The sequence below is a fragment of the Oncorhynchus tshawytscha genome, linkage group LG29, assembly GCF_018296145.1.
Source record: "Oncorhynchus tshawytscha isolate Ot180627B linkage group LG29, Otsh_v2.0, whole genome shotgun sequence".
Lineage (NCBI taxonomy): Eukaryota > Metazoa > Chordata > Actinopteri > Salmoniformes > Salmonidae > Oncorhynchus > Oncorhynchus tshawytscha.
In genome coordinates this window covers 2,585,830-2,607,517 of record NC_056457.1, presented here as the reverse complement: position 1 = coordinate 2,607,517, position 21,688 = coordinate 2,585,830, and the positions used below count along the sequence as shown (strand labels likewise).

General features: G+C 41.9%; 1 protein-coding gene across 1 annotated transcript in view; it reads right to left on the bottom strand.

Annotated features, from left to right (window-relative positions):
* LOC112228038 (supervillin) overlaps positions 1-21,688 on the bottom strand; it is a 153,133-nt gene that overhangs the window by 114,491 nt on the left and 16,954 nt on the right. The window lies entirely within an intron of this gene.

Sequence of the window (21,688 nt, the reverse complement as noted above, 5' to 3'; positions counted from 1 at the left end):
GAGCAGTGTGGGAGGAAAAATATTGATTTATAGTCTGACAGCTTCTCACACACACTCACAGAGGGAGACCACATAAAGTGAATGAGATTGAAAAGGAGAAGGATACATGTTCAGACGTGCAGAATCACACAATAACTGATAGTGTACACACACAGGGAGACAAAGACGATTACTTTGATTTCTCAGCCAAGAAATTCATGTGATGTGTCCAAACACATCCCACTTGAACCCAGGTGTGATGTGGAGTGTTCTTAAGGAGGGGATGAAAGACAGTCGATCAGTTTATTAGAGGTGGCAGGTTTGCTAACTGCCTGCTACTCAGCACACTAATTGTCCCTCTAATCTCTCTGACATCAATGCAAATGTATTCGAAAATCTAATCAAGTACTTCATGAGAGCCCACGAGCTCATGTTGCGTAACATTTCAATAGGTTATGCAATTGCGCAAGAAAAACAGTGATGGCCTCTGAAAAGAGGAAGTTCAGCTTTCACTATAGGCTAGGGCCCACTATATATATATATTTTTTTTAAACTTTCCTAATATTAAGCACATTGCTTATATTTACAACAGGAGTATAGCCTACCTGGCATGAAAATAAACAAATGACGGAGAGTTTTGACTGTGTGATATTAGATTGCTTCTTGTGTAAATATTTTCATGTCAAGCCGTGTCCTCCATTCGTTATTTAAGAGCAAACTGTTGATGACATGTATTCTTTCCAGCTGCCCCTGTTGTTTCAATACGGGTGCATAATAATGGTCCATTGTAAATCAAAACAAATTTCACACATATATTATTTAGTATATGTAAAGACAAGATGAAGTCAACAATAATATGATGGGTGGCAATATTCACCTGTCACTTGTGAATGATGCCCAGCATAAGAAATAATGCCTTTTTTTGTTAACTTTTTTGAATCATAGTCGCACACATCATGTAGCCTTGCCCATAGGCCTATAGTGGCCAAATAACGTCTTAAAATTAAGCACATGAATCCGCTTTACATTGGTTGTAGAGCCTAACTGGCATACATAAGCAGCGCGTGAGTTATATTTGGGGAAGATCATTTTCACCATAAAAAAAAGCACCTTTATAATAAAAGCACTACAAAAGCACTACTACACAGCCCTAGGCCGCATGCACACCAGACGCACTTCAGACCTCGCAAGTCACACCGCGGGTGAGACAGACAGCTATACGTTTGTCTGTAGTCTACATGCTAGGCTAGTAACCATATCATCCTCAGTAAAAAGTTGCCACCTGACCGACCTGCTTAACTTCTTGGATATAGGGGGCGCTCTTTTAATTTGTGGATAAAAAAACGTGCCCGTTTTAAGTGCAATATTTTGTCACGAAAAGATGCTCGACTATGCATATAATTGGCAGCTTTGGAAAGAAAACACTAATGTTTCCAAAACTGAAAAGATATTATCTGTGAGTGCCACAGAACTCATGCTACAGGCGAAACCAAGATGAAACTTCAACCAGGAAATGGGCAGAATTTTTGAAGCTCTGTTTTCCATTGTCTCCTTATATGGCTGTGAATGCGCCGGGAATGAGCCTGCCCTTTCTATCGTTTCTCCAAGGTGTCTGCAGCATTGTGACGTATTTGTAGGCATATCATTGGAAGATTGGCCATAAGAGACTACATTTACCAGGGGTCCGCCCGGTGTCCTTTGTCTAAATTGGTGCGTAAATCTACAAGCTGCACGCAGTCATCCAGTGATTGAGAGGAGAGAGGAGGCTTTCAACGAACGATATATCATGAAGAGATGTGTGAAAAACACCTTGAGGATTGATTCTAAACAACGTTTACCATGTTTCAGTCGATATTATGGAGTTAATTTGGAAAAAAGTTTGGCGTTTTGAAGACTGAATTTTCGGGTTTTTTTGGTAACCAAATGTGACGCACCAAACGGAGCAATTTCTCCTAAACAAATAATCTTTCAGGAAAAACTGAGCATTTGCTATCTAACTGAGAGTCTCCTCATTGAAAACATCTGAAGTTCTTCAAAAGGTAATGATTTTATTTGAATGATTTTCTGGTTCTTGTGAAAATGTTGCCTGCTGATGCTAAACGCTAAATGCTACGCTAGCTGCGCTAGCTGTTACACAAATGCTTGTTTTGCTATGGTTGAGAAGCATATTTTGAAAATCTAAGATGACAGTGTTGTTAACAAAAGGCTAAGCTTGAGAGCTAGCATATTAATTTAATTTCATTTGCGATTTTCATGAATAGTTAACGTTGCGTTATGGTAATGAGCTTGAGGCTGTATTCACGATCCCGGATCCGGGATGGCTCGACGCAAGAAGTTAACTTGCACTGTAAACCCATTAATTTTCAAGTATGTAGCTAGGTGAATTACATACCAAATGAGACGTGGAAATGGCTAAAGAGAAACATCTACTGTAGCCTACGCCATACCAAAGCGGAGAGAAACTAAAAAATTTCTTGAAAAGCAAAACATTTCAGCTCTACTGTCTCTAGTGGCAGCAGGACGCCGCAGCAGCTCAGCCATAAAATAACCATAAGTACCCCAGACCTACACAGCAGTGTTCTCACTGACACTTAACACTCATCCCATATAGACTGAGGAGGAGTTGAAGAGGACTGGGGTCTGTCACTGGAGAAATGCAGTATCGAGTCTGTGGAGAGGCCTGGGAAGAAACAGACATGGGCCATGCTCTGGTGTTCATGCCTCTACTGCTGGCTCCAGACCTGGGTTCTAATAGTATTGTTTATGCTCCGATACTTTGAGTGTTTGATTGAGCCGGTCTAGTGTCCCAAATAGGGCCGGGTTTGTACTTTTGAAACTATTCCATCGGTCCCATTCTCCCGGGTAACCTCACTCAAGTGCAGCTAAATTATTTTAACGAAAACAAAATACTACTTGAACCCAGGTGTGGTTGGCTCACATAGAGGGTGGGGCTAACAGCCTAATAGAGAACAGGAGAACAGAGCCTTCTGATCCACCTTTATCATGGAAAACTATCACCATCTGACGCATACCAGACCTGCAGACTAACGTCCTTATTATTATCATCTGTCCCAGGTTCCACCCCCCCCATCCCTATCCCCCCATCTGCTCGATGGGCACAGTCAAAGCCTTGGGAAAAATGCATCTGTACGTGATTTACTCACCTGGTAAACATCAGGACATCAGGACTTGAAATGACTTGGTGGTGAAGCCTATCATTAAATATGACGACCCTACCGTGCCAAAGGATGGGCAGGTAGATTCAGGCTCTGCTATAACACATGCCTGGCCCTGTCCGTGTACTGTAGCTAGCTCTGTGATTACTAATGTAGTTCCGAACCACGGAGACAGTTAACTAGCCCAGTCCCAGATCTGTTTTTGCTGTGTAGCCAACATAACAATGAATGACCATAGGAATTGGCAAGACAGCACAAAACAGATCACGCTTATGCACAAGTTCAAAATGCGGACACGCGCATGTTCATTTGTAGTTACACGCCTTACAGTCAAACCTTGCTGCTCTGCATTAGGAGGGATTACAGGTCATTCAAGCCAAAAGGTTACCCAATATGGCAACCGCATCCCAAATCAAATCTTCAAGGTAAACCACTAGAACCCAATGTTAGTCTATGTAGGCCTAACTTCAGTACCTGTACTGACAAAGATCAAAATGCCATGTTTTAACAAGATATGATTGACTCGATTCCAGTACTAAGAGTGTGCTTCTCTGTTCCCTTGGCCCAGTGACAAGGCAGCAGTGGTATGCTACACACACAGAGAGAGAGAGATTGTAATACTAAACAAACGTCAGTAATTTGACAGGTACAATCCAAGCAAATCGCTTTTTTTGTGGGGGATCTTGAAGAGAAACAGGCCATCGATGAGACATCAGCGCCCGTATCCACAAAGCATCTCAGAAAAGGTCCTAGGAATCCTGTTAAAACCTGTTTTAAGACAACAACAAAATCCCAGATCAGAGTAGGTTTTTAGGATGATGTGAAGACACTGACCAGACAAAGTCTGAGCCAGGAGTAAAATCAACTGATAAAAGTTTACCTATGCTAGTAATCACAATGGTTGGAGGTACCGCAAAGGAAAGCGACGACACTCATTCACATGGCTGAAAATGGGGAATAATCAAACTGCAAGCTGTGCACACTTCAGACAACCACAATTAATGTTACTGTACATCAAATGTTGCAATGGTAAAACGTTTGTCATTTTCTCCTGGAAATCACTTTGCCTACTCTTAACTCTTGGCTAATATGATGGCATGCATTACCTTTTTTTAACCAATTCTGATGGTTGTTAAAAGTGGAATTTGTACAATCACAGTTGGCATCAACTCACTTGCCAATAATGTTGCATAAAACATTTTAAAAGTCTATAATGTTCATTGAACACAGTCAAAGTTAACATAGGTCCTAGTTGCCTTCAATTGCCCACTTATGGGCATGCCCAATTTAAATTTTAAAAAATACAATGTGATATTGCGCTACAAAGGGATAACTTGAAATAACACGTAGGTTAATTAAATAATCTCAGGATTATTGCTTATAAAAATGGTTAAATATTTAGGAATATCTATTTATGGATTGATCATATAGAAACATTCTTGCAACAATTCCAAAGTAATTGTATGTGGCACAGCAACCACTGACTCACTGCCTTTTTTCTATTATCAAGACACCTGGTGGTAACTCCTAACTGGTTAGAACAGCTCACGAGTTGTCTTAAATATCTGTCAACTAGGTGGGACACACGACTAGAGAGGCTCCATAAGAGTAAGCGTAAAATGTCTATTCTCAGCACTTGTGACAATTTTCTACTCTGAGATGCTTTATGGATACAGACCCAGGTCTTCGATCATCATAACAGCACATGTATGCATGTCCACACCTCCCCACCAATCATGCACAATACTGATGACTGGATGTCACATTAATTCGACATAGAAGACTTGTATTATTGCATACAGTGAAACCGGTGATTTCTATATAAACACTTAAAAAGAGATCCAGCGACAGTGTGGCACTTTAAATGACCCCTGCCGTTTCAAGCCCGGTGATGAAGCGTGTGCATGAAATCCTGGAAGTTAACACGGTTTGTTAAATAATTTGTAGTGTAGAAGAAAAACTTTAGCAGGTTTGTCTCAAACTCCGGACCCAGGCCTCTCTCAGAAATAGTCCAGATATACTGGTTTCTCCCACAGGACAAATATCCCTCTCTTCTGGCAAGTTAACAAATGGAGTGGACCAGCACGTTTGGCTCTACAGACAGATAGCAGTGCTCAGCCCAGAGCCCTTGAATCCAACAGAGACTTAAATGAATATAGGGGGTATAAAATGAAAGGCAAAGATATTCAGATAATCACATTCATGCTTTTACAGAACTGGGATGGAGGGAATCAAAGTTGACCTAGGTTGATGGTAAAAGGCCATTGTTTCATAGAGGACATACGGTAGAGATAAGGTACAAGGCAACACTGATGACTTCAAAGTACACCTTCAACCCAACAGTTGGGTAACTACTTTTGAGCAGGACCCATATGTTTCTGTTCAAAATGCATGCACTACATGGGGTAGAGGGTGCCATTTAGGACATAAACACAATAGGGAAGTATTTGGGACTGATACATTTCCTCAGACAGCTCTGAAAGGACCACGGGTCCACATTTACTTGATTGTTTTCCTGTTATAATGGTCCTTGGACAGTTAGAGAGAATTGCACAAGGTCAGACATGCTCCCTTCACAATACACTCAGACGCATGCATGCTGACACAGCGTGGACGGTAGGTTGACCTTGTTTGTAGCTCACTGTTCCATCTACCCTAATAAGGTGAGGTGTTGCCCAAGTGGCTGGGCATGTACAGTCACTGTTTACTGGCTGGTACCCAGGCGTGGTCTGGCCTTACCCAGACCATCTCTATAGGGTCCATGGCCAGTCACAAAACCCAGGTATCAGTTCAAAAGACCAGACCATGGCAATGTCCAAGACAGTTCACACGAACGTCAACATTTTCAAAAAGACCACGGCCTCTACTTACTGTACCCAAGCCTGGTCTTCAACATAACTGACACGAATAGGAGGACCAAGATAACGTCGTCCCAACACCATCATTTGGAACACACACAGCTAGCCATGCCCTGTTGCCTCACCCCTGACAAGCTAACCCAAAATAAACCAGATAAAAGTGTGTCTAATGGGCTCAATGGCTCAAGGTGGAACGATCTCTGAAGGGCACCGTCGACTACTACCCCCACAGTGGTGGTCAACAGCATGCAGCTTGAGAGTTGAAACCTGACATGAGATTTTAATTTACTGTACACCCTGAAAAAAATGTGCACACAGGTACAAAGACATTTCCACAGAGAAAAACAGAAAACACAAACAGAAGTCCACTTGTGATATTGGCAGCTCTATCAAGTGAGACGCAACATTCAGTACCAGAATACTTCACTGATCCAATTTGCTAAAGTATTCCATGTGTTATTCCCATTCTGTTCCATTCTCACCACACAGTCTTCCCGGGAACTGTCATCCCATTGTTTAGTGTATTGGAAGAGCTGGGACAAGGAGAGATGTCGATACTGGAAACACTTAGTATCTCTTTTCCATCCACTGAAGGGCCAGAACAGTCAACAGAACACAAGGTAAGCCAGCGGGTAGGAGACTGTTCCCTTGGCATACCAAACCAACTGTAGCACCAGAAGATGCTGCTGGCAAAGATAGAACACCTATTCCCAGAGACTGGAAACTCAATTAACAAAAGGAATGGTACAAGGGTGAGGAAGGTTGCCTACATGCTTTGTAAGTAGGAAAACCACAATTTCGGCAGTGTATCAAATACTTGTTCTCTCCACTGTATGTATGTATATATATATATATATATATAAGTATTTAGTCAGCCACCAATTGTGCAAGTTCTCCCACTTAAAAGGATGAGGCCTGTAATTTTCATCATAGGTACACTTCAACTATGACAGACAAAATGAGAAAAGAAAATCCAGAAAATCACACCGTAGGATTTTTAATGAATTTATTTGCAAATTATGGTGGAAAATAAGTATTTGGTCACCTACTAACAAGCAAGATTTCTGGCTCTCACAGACCTGTAACTTCTTCTTTAAGAGGCTCCTCTGTTCTCCACTCGTTACCTGTATTAATGGCACCTGTTTGAACTTGTTATCAGTATAAAAGACACCTGTCCACAACCTCAAACAGTCACACTCCAAACTCCACTATGGCCAAGACCAAATAGCTGTCAAAGAACACCAGAAACAAAATTGTAGACCTGCACCAGGCTGGGAAGACTGAATCTGCAATAGGTAAGCAGCTTGGTTTGAAGAAATCAACTGTGGGAGCAATTATTAGGAAATGGAAGACAATCAAGACCACTGATAATCTCTCTCGATCTGGGGCTCCACGCAAGATTTCAACCCGTGGGGTCAAAATGATCACAAGAACGGCGAGCACGTACGTACGTACAAGTGGGGCAAAAAAGTCTTTAGTCAGCCACCAATTGTGCAAGTTCTCCCACTTAAAAAGATGAGAGGCCTGTAATTTATCATAGGTACACTTCAACTATGACAGACAAAATGAAAAAAAATCCAGAAAATCACATACATACATACATTGCATACATACAGATCATGTGACACTTAGTTAAATAAAGTCTGCCTGTGTGCAATCTAATTATGTGACTTCTGAAGGTAATTGATTGCACCAGAACTTAGTGGCTTCATAGCAAAGGGGATGAATACATATGCACGCACCACTTTTCCGTTTGCATTTTTTTGAACAGGTTATTTTTTTCATTTTACTTCACCAATTTGGACTATTTTGTGTATTTAAATTACAGGTTGTAATGCAACAAAATAGGAAAAATGCCAAGGGGGATGAATACTTTCGCAAGGCGCTGTACACACCTACTCATTCAAGGGTTTTTCTGTATTTTTACCATTTACTACATGTTAGAATAATAGTGAAGACATCAAAACTATGAAATAACATGTGGAATGTAGTAACCCCAACGAAATGTTAACAAATTAAATATTTTATATTTGAGATTCTTCCAAGTTACCACCCTTTGATGACAGCTTTGCACACTCTTGGCATTAACTCAACCACCTTCATGAGGTAGTCATCTGAAATGCATTTCAATTAACAGGTGTGCCTTCTTAAAAGTTAATTTGTGGAATTTCTTTCCTTCTCAATGCGTTTGAGCCAGTTAGTTGTGTTGTGACAAGGTATGGGTGGTATACAGAAAATGGTCTTTTACCAAATAAGGCTGAGTCCATATTATGGCAAGAAAAGCTCAAATAAGAAGATAAATGACAGTCCATCATTACTTTAAGACATGAAGGTCAGTCAATACTTTTCAAGTTTCTTCAAGTGCAGTTGCAAAACCAAAAAGTGCTGTGATGAAACTGGCTCTCATTAGGACCTCCACAGGAAAGGAAGACCCAGAGTTACCCAGAGTTACCTCTGCTTCAGAGGATAACAGCACCTCTGATTGCAGCCCAAATAAATGCTTCACAGAGTTCAAGTAACAGACACACCTCAACATCAACTGTTCAGAAGAGACTGCGTGAATCAGGCCTTCAAGGTCAAATTGCTGCAAAGAAATTACTACTAAAGGACACCATTAATAAGAAGAGACTTGCTTGGGCCAAGAAACACGAGCAATAGACAGACAGGTGGAAATCGGTCTTTGGTCTGATGAGTTCAAATGTGAGATTTTTGGTGTCATTGTGAGACGCAGAGTAGGGGAACGGATGATGTGTGGTTCCCACCGTGAAGCATGGAGGAGGTGGTGTGATGCTGTAGGGGCACTTTGCTGGTGACACTACCAGGGATTTATTTAGAATTCAAGGCACACTTAACCAGCATGGCTACCATAGCAGAGTGAAGGAAAAACAGCCAAAAAGTGCTCAGCATATGTGGGAACTCCTTCAAGACTGTTAGAAAATCATTCCTCATGAAACTGATTGAGAGAATGCATAGATTGTGCAAAGCTGTCATCAAGGCAAAGGGTGGCTACTTTGAAGAAACTCAACTATAAAATCTATTTTGATTTAACACTTTTTTGGTTACTACATGAATCCATGTGTTATTTTATAGTTGATATCTTCACTATTATTCTATTATGTAGAAAATATTAAAAATGAAAACCCTTGAATGAGTAGGTGTACACACACACCCCCGGTCAAACGTTTTAGAACACCTACTCATTCAAGGGTTTTTGACAGCTTTGCACACTCTTGGCAAAGCCTTTGACAGCTTTGCGCACTCTTAGCATTCTCTCAACCATGCTTTTCCAACAATCTTGAAGGAGTTCCCACATATGCGAAGCACTTGTTGGCTGCTTTTCCCTCACTCTTTGGTCCGACTCGTCCCAAACAATCTCAATTTGATTGAGGTCGGGGGATTGTGGAGGCCAGGTCATCTGATGCAGCACTCCATCACTGTCCTTCTTGATAAAATAGCCCTTACACAGCCTGGAGGTGTGTTGGGTCATTGTCCTGTTGAAAAACAAATGATAGTGGGACTAAGCCCAAACCAGATGGGATGGCGTATCACTACAGAATGCTGTGGTAGCCATGATTCCATATGTGTTATTTCATAGTTTTGATGTCTTCACTATTATTCTACAATGTAGAAAATCATAAAATAAAGAAAAACCCTTAGGTGTTCTAAAACTTGACTGGTAGTGTATATATAAAATGCTGTATAAATAAAGAGCTATACTGATCAACAGAAAGTGCACAATTGTCCTTTTAAATCAGACAATAGAGTTTGCCCAATTCAAAGCTCACCTATCTGTGCATATCATCTATTACTAAGAGGTAATAATAGCTATTATTTTCTCAATGTTGCTGGTTTAGTCATTATGTACTTGGTAGTGTTTAAGGTTGAGGCTGCCATCTTGTCAGAATCCTGTCATAGAGGAAACAAGGTTCTGGGCTAGGTTAGTTGCTGATCAGCTCCAAGTCAAACAGCCAGGTTCTGGTAGGGAATTGGGAATGTTACGCAAGAACCAGAATGGGTTCTACAAACCAGTTCCCTTCCAATAGATAAGGATTGGGCCAGCTAGCGATCAAATTGATAAGAGCTATCCAGCCAACTATCATATCAATCAGACCACTTCTTCACTGAACACATAATAACAGACAGCCCAGCTAGCTTTCGCTTCAAACCATATAAAAGCATTTAGAAGCCAGTAAGTATTTCAATGAGTCTACTAAAAATGTTATCTTCTCAGCACAAACTCTCTCCTGCCATGTCAGCAACACAACTCCTTACTTACTTGGCTCAAGTTTTCCTCTCAGGCTACATTAGATGTGACAGAGTAATGCCTGGGCCGGGGTAGGTCTGTTGGTAGTAGTACCTAGTTTGGGTGGGTAGTTCCACAGTGGGTCTGGAATAAAGTCACAGCTGAGCACAGGAGGGCTCGTGGGACAACTGACAGGAGTGGCATGAGGCACGAGTAGCCAGCACCAGTGGAACGATGACCACCTTCCCCCCTGCTCACCCCCCTCTCAGGAAAGCATGTGTGGTAGCTTCGTCTGCAACAGGCATGATTCAGGGAGCTGACCAATTTAGAAAGCTGCTTTTACACTCTAGCGATGCCAGGCCAATCAAACAGAGACAGAGAGGATAGAAGAGGACAGGACAGAGAGCGAGAGAGATATACCATGATTCATGTTCTAGGTTATAACTAGATACGCCAGCAGCCATTGATGGCCTCAATGCTGGAGCTTTGATAGCCCTCAATCTCCCAGAAATATATTTCTCTCTTGCTCAGTCTCAACACAAAAAGGGATCACGTCAATGGTCACAGGGCAAGAATCCCCTCTCGGATTGACACCAAACTTTCGACACTTAAAACACAGACTTTCTAAGATCATAACAACAACCCATAGGCAGTAACTCGTGTAACATATTGGCCTATAGGAAGTGATGAAAGATGAGGTTTGCCATAGCGTTTCCGGTCGATGTGGTGGGTTAAATCTGTCCTGTGTCGATGACAGGGTGAGGGCATGTTCTGGATGTGGGCCAATACTAAACACTATTGTCCTGTTGCCAAGGCAGCCAAGGCAGCAGCCTCCATGCCAAATACTTTTATAACCATCGCAAGACACCAGAGCCTGTCGTTTCCAATGGAAGAAAATGAATCATAGCGAGCAGAACAAGCAACGTGGTGGGCAGAGCCAAGCACAAGCTAGTGAGATCCTATTGGCGAGTTCTAGCATTTATTTGCCAAATTTATGTTAGGGAATGGCTACACTGAATTGCGCATGTGCAATAACTCAATTCGCCTGTGTTCTCCTAAACACCGCATTCTTTTTTACTTTGGGCAAAGGGTAAAGTGCACAAAATGCAGTCTACTCTGTTTGTTACAGATTATAGTTTTGGAAACAGAAAACTGTATGGAGATCAAATGTTTAATAGATGAGAAAATGAACAGAATATCAGACAAAATCCATGTCTTTCCATCTTCTCCTACTGACGGCCACTGGGCTTGCTCTCATCACCATATTTGGTAGTGAATGGAAACACCAACCGGATGCTTCACATTTATACATCCGATTAAATATCTGGCTCATTGTTCTATCTGTGTCCATGCCTTGCTCATGACATTCACATTACAGTACATAAAGAGCAGCCAAACACCTTGTCACTTCACTAACAGAGGAGAAGAGGCGTAAAATTATCATCCCACTGTCATCATGTCTATATTTACTCGATGAGAACTAAATGTGGGTGGAGGGTTCAAAAAGAATGGGATGAAACTGACCGAGAGCAACTAACCATAACTAAGACTCAATGAGGACAGCTGTTCTGTCTTCTTTGGACTCACACTGGGACAATACACCCATTAAATGAAAAGACATGTTGACCGTTATAGGTTCAAATCCCAGGAAAAGTACTCAATAAGTCAGCAAGCAACACAGAGCCTAAATAGTCACCAGGAAACACAAAGCTGAACTGAACCCCATCACCTGCCACTCAGAGACGTTTTCTCATCAAACAGTACCCTCTGGTGTTCACCGACAGGTACTGACTGAGAATCCCCCTTTACTTAGCCAACGGCTGGCTCAGCAATAAAATGTATTAACTGTATTTCAAAACATATTTTTTTCATCTTTGTGTTATAAACGTAAACCCTGAAGCTGATTTATGTTCTGTCAGTTGGTTGGGAAATTGGGTCCTGGGCATGAGGCCCAGAGCTTTGAGGTTATTCAGCACAGAGGCAAGGCGCATCGCTTTGTGCTTTCTCTCAGTGGGTTAGCAAAGGTTAGCTTAGAAGGCAAAGGAGAGGAGACTGACTCACAGACTAATTAGCTGAGGGGAAATATTAGCACTTTCGTAGCCAACCACTACACGACTTTCAAAATCGTAATGTCGCTGAGCCCCTCACATTAAACAATCTTTCCTGTGGTTATTTTTGCCAACGTAATGGTGCACACACTAAACGTTCTGGCACGGGCAGGGTGTCACTAGGGTTGCATAATTTGGTCACTTTTCCCCCCTCATAACTTAGCCTACAGTTCTGACTTGGTGGTGCACATGTAGCCTATAGCCGGTTTCAGAGAAATGTCATTTAATATTTTAAGAGCTTTCATTGACTGCTTATATAACCCCTTTTATTTATCCTATGCTTCTAACTTGGTGTACAGGGAGAATACTGTAAGAACGGCGCATGTTCTGAATTCTGTCGCTGTACATTTCAAAAAAAGTGTTGAACAAGTAGTTATATTGACCACGTCCGTCCTACAGTAGCTCGCTCATTAAGGTCTTAATTGAAATAACGGATTGCCTCTTATGCGCTTGTCGTTCCCTTATGCCATAGTTTGTACATCTCAATTGTCAGTAGACACCATATTTGCCAAAACAAGTCAGCCATATCAGCTATGTTACTTTTTTTAAAAGCAGTACATGAGGCTGAATGAACTGTTTTGCTGCCAGACAAGGCTCCGCTGATAGCCAGGTGTAGCGGTGGTAAGAATTCACTCCATGGTGCTGAAAAGAAAGCTCTGCTGTAGGGACAGCTTTATGTAGACCCTAACAGTATGTGGGCTCCGTTATAGTGCAATTAATGTAGTATTTAGTGGTATTGCTGGCAAGTATCTAAAAAGTACCCGAAAGAGGTAGATTAGGATACGGAGAGATGTGTATATATACACACTGAACAAAAATAAAACGCAACACGGAACAATTTAAATGATTTTACTGAGGTACAGTTCATAAGGAAATCATTCAAATTAAGTACTCATTAGGCCCTAATCTATGGATTTCACATGACTGGACAGGAGCGCAGCCATGGGTTGGCATAGGCCCACCCACTGGGGAGCCAGGCCCAGCCAATGAGAATGAGTTTATCCCCACAAAAGGGCTTTATTACAGACAGAAAACAATTTTTAAAAAGTGACCTCCGAAAGCCAGATGGAGATGTGTAAATTAGACGTGCATTCGGTCCTTATATTACTGTTGAATAGGCTATGCTGCAGCAAATTTAGGCCTACCTGTCACAAGAAAAAAAGATACCATGAGATGATAGGCCTACATGCATACCGAGATGGGCTGTCAGTCTCCACCCTGAGCATTGATGATTGATCATATGGTGAGCAGAGAGAAGGCACATTTAGACATTGCATAGAATTTAACAGTTCCATTTCACATCACGCTGTTTATACAAATAATTTATTTATAATTTCCTGGTTTCTCGCAGTTATTTATCCAGGGAAAGGCGTGTGGTTTTGGGCGGTAAATTTCGGTAACCGGTTTCCCGCCATTCAACCCTAGGTATCACACACTACAAGATTTTTCACTTGGTCGTGAAGATTCTCGATACCACCACGCTGTCTCGTGAAAACAATGTGATGATGTGGATAGATTGTTAACATAGCTAGAACGAGTTGTAGCTCAAAGCAGCCTAATAAACGTTTTCAGTCAGATTAATGCTTGCAATATAGAGTAAAAAAAATCGAACCAATTGAATAACATTTCTTGTGAACTTCAGAGCTGTAACGATTTCACACTTTGGCTTTGGTTAAAGGCAAGTACAAACGCATTGGCCTACTAGTAGTAGCCTAGTCATCGCTCCTGCTCGAGAGTACACATTCTGGGTGATGCGAAACATTGTCTCACTGGCTTCTTCTCTGGCGAGCGCTCATTAGCTGCTGCTGATCACCGTTCTCACAGCCTTTGTTCTGATAAAATCAAACATGTTTGAAAATACCGGGACATCTGGCATCGCTCAAAGACGGGATCAGAAGACACATGGTGGAGAGAGTTGCGAATGAGATTTCAATTTAGCTTTCTTGTGTTGTGAGGCAGGGCAGAATGCTAATTACAAAAATGCCCAGAGTTGATCACATGGGAACAGCCAGCACAACAGAGACTTGAGACAAATTGTCCAGTCACAGCAAATAGCTAGCCAACTACCTTTCTGTTTTTCCATAACACCAGCAAATGTACCACAACAATGCCAGAGACGATGGTGACAAAGTGGGAATATTTGCACTTATAAAACGACCACTCCTCTGCTGTGTGATACACATTACTCTAAAGACAACCATGCCAGAGTGTACTCAAAGGCAATTGTCTATAGCATTTAGCACAACAAAAACTCTTCAATTAAAACATTCCTCTTTGCAGGACCTTCTTCAGACCATCGTCCCTGGACTCTTCAAGCACAGGGCCGAGCAGACTGGATCCTCTCTATTCTCCTTGCTCTCCCTTTCTCCATTCCTCTCCCTCTGTCGGAACAACCAGGTTCCCCATTCACACAGCGCACCCAGTCCCCATTGAAGTGAGACAGAATGAGAGCCCTGTTTAAATTGTGTCCTCAAAACAAAAGACAAAAACAGATAAACACGGCACATCCTCATGCCAAATATCAATCCAACTTTAGGGATGGGTTGGACAATACCAAGCCTTTCTTTTCAAAAAGTGTACTTTAAGTGGCAACTACACAGAACACATCTTGGCTCTGGCCAAAATGAAATCGCAGCAGCTCCTTTCAGATTTCAAATAGGCTCTTTCTCGCACTCCCCCACACGATTATTATGACACCTCAACATTTCCACCATGACCCAGAAGCACACTTAGACACTGCTTATTCAGCAACCAGGGGAGCCAAAGCACTCTGATAAAGAAAAGAGTATCCCTTACAAGTACTATACAGATATACTCCCATCTCAACCCCAGTAACCCACCACACTTCAGACAGACTGGCTGGGTGTATGTAAGTTCACCAGTTACTGCACAAGACGCTGTGGATTGCACAATTCCAACAAAATACAGCAACCCCACATGGAAGCAGACACAGAGAGATATAAGGCTGCAGAAGACATAAGCCTTCAAAGAACTGATGCATAGAGGGAGAGAGAAGAGGAGAGGTTTTTGGGAGCCATGTGTGTCAGAGCCTCTTATCTGAGCAGGCTTCAGTGCCGGCAGGAGTCTCTCCCTGCTCTCATATCATCCCCCCCCTCCCCAAAAACACCCACCCCTCTCTGACCTAAATGCTTACCCAACAGACGCCAAAATCAGTTACACAAACCAGACCCCTTCCTTTCCCACCACAGCCTGCAACTTTGCTCAGCAGCCCCAGGCCAGCCACAGCAAATAAATTACATTTAACAGTGCATTAACATGCAGATATGTCAGCTCAAAATGTGGATGAACAGTAGTAACAAGACAAAGACACAGAGACATGGAGAGAATGAGAGGAGGCCCAAGCATGGCCCAAAAAGGCTGCTGCATCTGGTAACCCTAAAGAGCCATGGAAGCCTACCTTTCATGATGCCCTTGTCTCAGTGAACGGTGTAGATTTGTCCTCTGACAAACAACCTCCGATGCCAGATTGGTCCAGAGTGGGAAGAGAAAGAAAGAGAAGAGAGGAGGGAGGCAGGGCAGGGCTAAGTCACATGACAACCAGACTGGGGGAGAAACTAACTGGCTGTTCCCAGTTCCTGCGTGCGTCCCAAATGGCCCCTTGTTCCCTATATAGTGCACTACTTTTGACCGGAGCATTACGGGTCCTGGTCAAAAGTAGAGCACTATAAACGGAATAGGGGGCCATTTGGAACACACAACCTATGCCAGCCAGGCCAGGGCTCCCCACCAGTAACCACAGCCAACACGACCCACAAAGCCATGGGGCGGTGACAGGAAAAGGTTGGCCTGCTGTCACCTGTCTATTCGGACGGCCATTAGACAGTCTGCATCCGAAATGGCACCCTATTCCCTATATATATTGCACTACTTTTGACCAAAACTATGTAAGAAATAGGGTGCTATTAGGACACACCCTTAATCTGCTGTGTGTTTCTCTCTGGCCCTATAGGATTCTCCCCAGAGAAGAGTTAACCAATAAACAGGCTGAACTGTCGTTGGCGCAATGGAACTCGTTATCGTTGAGAGAAAAAGATAGCAAAAGGAGTCATTGGCTAGAACAATCTCCATGGAAGGAGGGACGGATGTGGGTCAACTGTAAGAGATGATGAGCCAAACAGAGGGACAGTAAAAAGAGAAGGAAAAAACTATAACAAAAGAGGAGAAAACAACTTTACCACATGGATGGATGCCAACACACAAACAGTCTACGCTCACTGTCCTGCAGTAGACTGTTCCTGTCAGATGTGAACAAAGCTTCTCATCCAGGTCGAAGGTCAGAGGTTAAGTCGGGTCTATGCCGCCCAGGTTGCTGATAGTATGTGCTGACACACAGATATGCATTCAAACCACAGAGTAGAACACTAATAATTCACCATTTGCAAAAGGGATCAGGTTTGCAAACAGTCAATTGTGTAGAAAGCTAAAATGTCAGCAATGCAGTTTGTTGAATATGGCAATCAGCCTAAAGCTCACTAAAAGACTTAAACGATCTGGCAGCACTGAAGATAGCCCATTAAGGATGGAGTAAGAGGTTCTGAAGAGGCCTACTACTGGAATGGTCTTTAGATAAGGGAGCAGAGCAGAGACTGAAGGACAGACAGGCTCTCTATCAGCTTTACAGTGTAAAAATACCAGCTCTCTCCGTTTCACAAGCTGTCGTTGTCCTAAATGGCATCCTTTCCCCTTTAACGTGTACTACTTTTAACCAGAGCCAAATGGGCCCTGGTCAAAAGTAGAGCACGGGCCTCTCGGGAGGCGCAGTGGTTAAGGGTGCTGTACTGCAGTGCCAGCTGTTCCACCAGAGCCTCTGGGTTCACGCCCAGGCTCTGTCATAACCGCCCGCGACCTGGAGGTCCGTGGGGCGACGCACAATTGGCATAGAGTCGTAGGGTTAGGGAGGGCTTGGCCGGTAGGGATATCCTTGTCTCAACGCGCACCAGCGACTCCTGTGGCGGGCCGGGTTAGCCTTGGTTAGCAGTGCACGCTAACCAAGGTTGCCAGGTGCACTGCGTTTCCTCCGACACATTGGTGCGGCTGGCTTCCGGGTTGGATGCGCGCTGTGTTAAGAAGCAGTGCGGCTTGGTTGGGTTGTGTATTGGAGGACGCATGACTTTCAACCTTCGTCTCTCCCGAGCCTGTATGGGAGTTGTAGCGATGAGGCAAGATAGTAGCTACTAACAATTGGATACCACGAAATTGGGGAGAAAAAGGGGGTCTTTTTTTATTAAGTAGAGCACTAAATATGGAATCGGGTGCTATTTTTGGGACACACCATCTTTTGTGGCACCAATGTGAGTGGTTATTTCCTGGGGAAACAGCGTTGCAGTATAGTGTGTGGTGCGGGAATTGCGAATTTAGGAAGCTTTGTGTTCACATTGCCCTAAAAAAGGGAAACAGACCCTGGAATTCAAGTGAAACAAACTCAGACCACCTCTCGAAATGTTCTCAGTTCATTAAGGGGAACTTTTGTGGGGTCTTATTTCCTTTGGAAAGCGAACCAATGAATTCACAAAACTAGGGTGAAAGAGACCAACTCTTAAAACATCCTTAGTGTCTTTGCTTATGTCCTGTACTAATTTCTCCCAGTCTCTTCATCTCGCACTGACAGACGAAATTAGGCTAGTAACAGACGCCAGAGTATCTGTGTGTACAAAGTACAAACTAGTGTTTTCAGGACTACAATACAACAAAAATACAGCATATTTCCGTATGGTTTTGTGCTATATGACATTATGCACAACGGACTCAGACTAGGGACAGTTTGGGAATGATGACAAGGCAATGTGACATAACATGTCAACCAGTGGAGGGTCCTCAGAGGTGGAAGGGAAGGACCAAGTAAATGTCATAAAAATAGTGAAACATGAAAAAGTTAAACTTTTCAGATACAACTATACTAAATATTTTCACATAACCAAATAATTGATTAAAACACACTGTTATGCAATGTAGGTCTACAGTAGCCTCAACAGCACTCTGTAGGGAGGCACAATGGTGTAGCCAGAGGACAGCTAGTTTCCGTCCTCCTACAGTGGTTCTTCCTTTAAAAGTTACAAGCTTGTGCCGCAACCGTTAGTGGTAGATGGTAGCATTCTGTCATTGCACCACACTATCAAAGGGGGGAGTTAGAACACTGATCTGTCAGTAGTCTAAACTGTGGCACAAATTAACCATCTTTTCGTAAACTAATGGAGTTATCAGTATCAGTCAGAGTCTCTTTTCTCTGGCACTAGACTCCTGCATCAGACAACAACAACAAAAAACTGTCGGTGGTCCTGGAGTTAAGAGAGAACTGGGGGAATTACACATTTCTTTCCCTCTAAAAACAGAAATAAATCATTGTAAATAACAAACTGGCTTTACTTACAAATTAGTAAGAATGTCTTACCCGATGTTCAAGAATGGGCTTTATCCAGATTACAACAGCTCACTTTGAAAACTAAATTTCCAAAATATCGTTATTTTTTAAACAAAACATAGAAAGTTGGTTGCAATTTCAGTTTAATGCACCAGAAAAGATAGAAGAAATAATTCAACAAATATTGTGGTTAAACTCAAATATACTAATTGATTAAAAAAATGTTATCAATTGGAAGGGGGGGGGAAGTAAGGAACTCGTCTGTCGGCCCTGAATGAAAGACTAAAATTGGTTCAAGAAAATTGTGATAATTAAAAATATATACCAGTGTCCTGACTCTCCTGTGAGGACCTGAAGGATCAGGTTAAAGTGGGTGCGCTCGACTCCGCCCTCTCTCTCCCGTAGAGGGGGAGAGGGGTGAAGTAGGCCGTTTTATGACAGTCGTAAATACCTGCAGGCACTCGCTTTATTTCTGAAATCCAAACATTTGGAATGGTGCGTGGGTATTTAAAATAAATAAAAGTGGCCTTCTTTAGACTAGTTGACTATCTGGAGCATCAGCATTTGTGGGTTCGATTACAGGCTCAAAATGTCCAGAAACAAAGGACTTTCTTCTGAAACTCGTCAGTCCATTCTTGTTCTGAGATCCCTTCAGTCCAGAATAGACTGACTAGTTTCAGAAGAAAGTTATTTGTTTCTGGCCATTTTAAGCCTGTAATCGAACCCACAAATATTGATGCTCCAGATACTCAACTAGTCTAAAGGTCAGTTTTATTGCAAATAATAATTTGTTTTTAAACTGACTCGCCTAGTTAAATAAAGGTTAAATAAATTTTAAAAATGTCTTCTGTAAATCAGAACAACTGTTTTCAGCTGTGCTAACATAATTGCAAAATGTTTTCTAATGATCAATTAGCCTTTTAAAATGATGCCATTGGAACACAGGTGTGATGATGACTGATAATAGGCTTCTGTACGCCTACATAGATATTCCATTAAAAATCAGCCGTTTACAGCTACAGTAGTAATTTACAACATTAACAATGTCTATCAATGTCTATCTATCAATTTGATGTTATTTTAAAAACAGACAAAAAAAATTGCTTAAATTTAAAAAACAAGGACATTTCTAAGTGACCTCAAACGGTGGTGTATATAAAATGTCTTACAGAACCTTTCCATAAGTCCACTCAAGTTCCTTCAACTGCCTTCTGACTGTGATTAGTGCGTGTTGATGTTGTGCCGTGATGCCAGCAGATTCCAGATTGCCGATCGCTCATCACCTTCAACCATCAGTGAGTCGATGGCTTGAATAGTCTTCCTGGAAATGGAATACAATGTAAAAATTTGTAGCATACAGTAAAGACGAGCAGTTTATTTATTTAAGCATTTTGGCCTACTTTACAGTATTGTAGCCTACTGTAACCTATTCATTTTCCTGGGTTTTCTCAGTCGGTGTAACACAGTCCGTGACTATAATCCCCAAGTCTAACATTATTTTACCAACATGTTTAAATATTCAAGGCTCCTTTCTCTTCAAGTTATTTTAAGCCATCCACCCTTGATGGGCTATTAGCAGGACAATAAGACTCTTACCAAGTCCACCAAGTGCATTGTTTTCTCACCACATTGGGATGGATCCATAACAAATTACTATGCAAATAAATATCACTGAATGACAGAAATATTGGAATAAAGTATGGTAATGAAGGCAACAAACTGCTTACTGGAACACCCAAAAAGTAATCCAATTGTTATAATAGGACTTGAAGCAAAAGCCTACCTGCATGTAGTCAACTATTTCAGCACTGTTTCGTGCTGCTCAGACAAGCATGGGGACTGGTCTTGATAAATTAATGAGATTTTTTATTTTCACTGAATCTCCTTTTGGGTATTGGTTAGCCTACGATTAGGGTGTGGAAACGTTAGGATTATTTTGCTCTTCACTCGCAGTCACTTAGTAAGCCTACTCCCGACTGGTCACGTTGTACAGCACCATATTTTCCTAACGGAAACCAAGAGGGTTTCATTTTTCTTGGAATAGAAACACCATAATATTAAATCAAATTAATTAAGCAAAATTTCTAAGAACATAGTAAATGGGATTGATATTAACAAAAATATACATTTCTCTAGTACAGCCAATTTTAAAAACAGTCAAATGCAAGTCAAAGGTGCCCTCTGGTGGTCAAACTAGCACTAACTAGCATTAATGGTAACAATGGCTGACACTTAAATAACGTGCCATAGAATTATGCAGCAGCCCACAAGCTGTGCTGCAGTACGACACAACTTTTATAGGAAGAACCACTCTATGGGTACAATGACTTGGTTCAATGTACCAATACAGGTACATGGTTCTCACTCTCTTCCATAAAACTTACACAGTAATTATGACAACTACCGGAGGACGTCCGTCAACCTATCAGAGCTCTTGCAGCATGAACTGACATGTTGTCCACCCAATCAAAGGATCAGAGAATGAATCTAGTACAAAAAGCATAAGTTACAGCTAGCTAGCAGTGCATAAAATATTGTGAGTAGTTGACTAACAGAAAGAAAATACTAAGAAATTAATTTCTTTAAAAATGAGAATATGATATATTTAGTTGTATTTTTTATTTAACTTGCTAGCAAATGCAGCTAGCTAGTTTAGCCTACTCAAACAGACAGGGATTCAATGTTAGCTAGCTGGCTATCCAACACTGGAACTTCTCCAAGTCAAGGTAAGCTTTTGGTTTTATTAATGTATTACCACTGGGGCCCGCAGGTGTCATTTCTAAACTGCTTGTTGCTGACATACACTGTACTGCATGATTATAGCGGGTTTAATAATGCATAGGTGACAATGAAGACGTTTTTTTTAATACTTGGCACAGACAGCTGATGTGTTGTGCACTAAAATCCATATGCGAGGGGAAAAGGTAAGAGGAGAGTAGATGCGA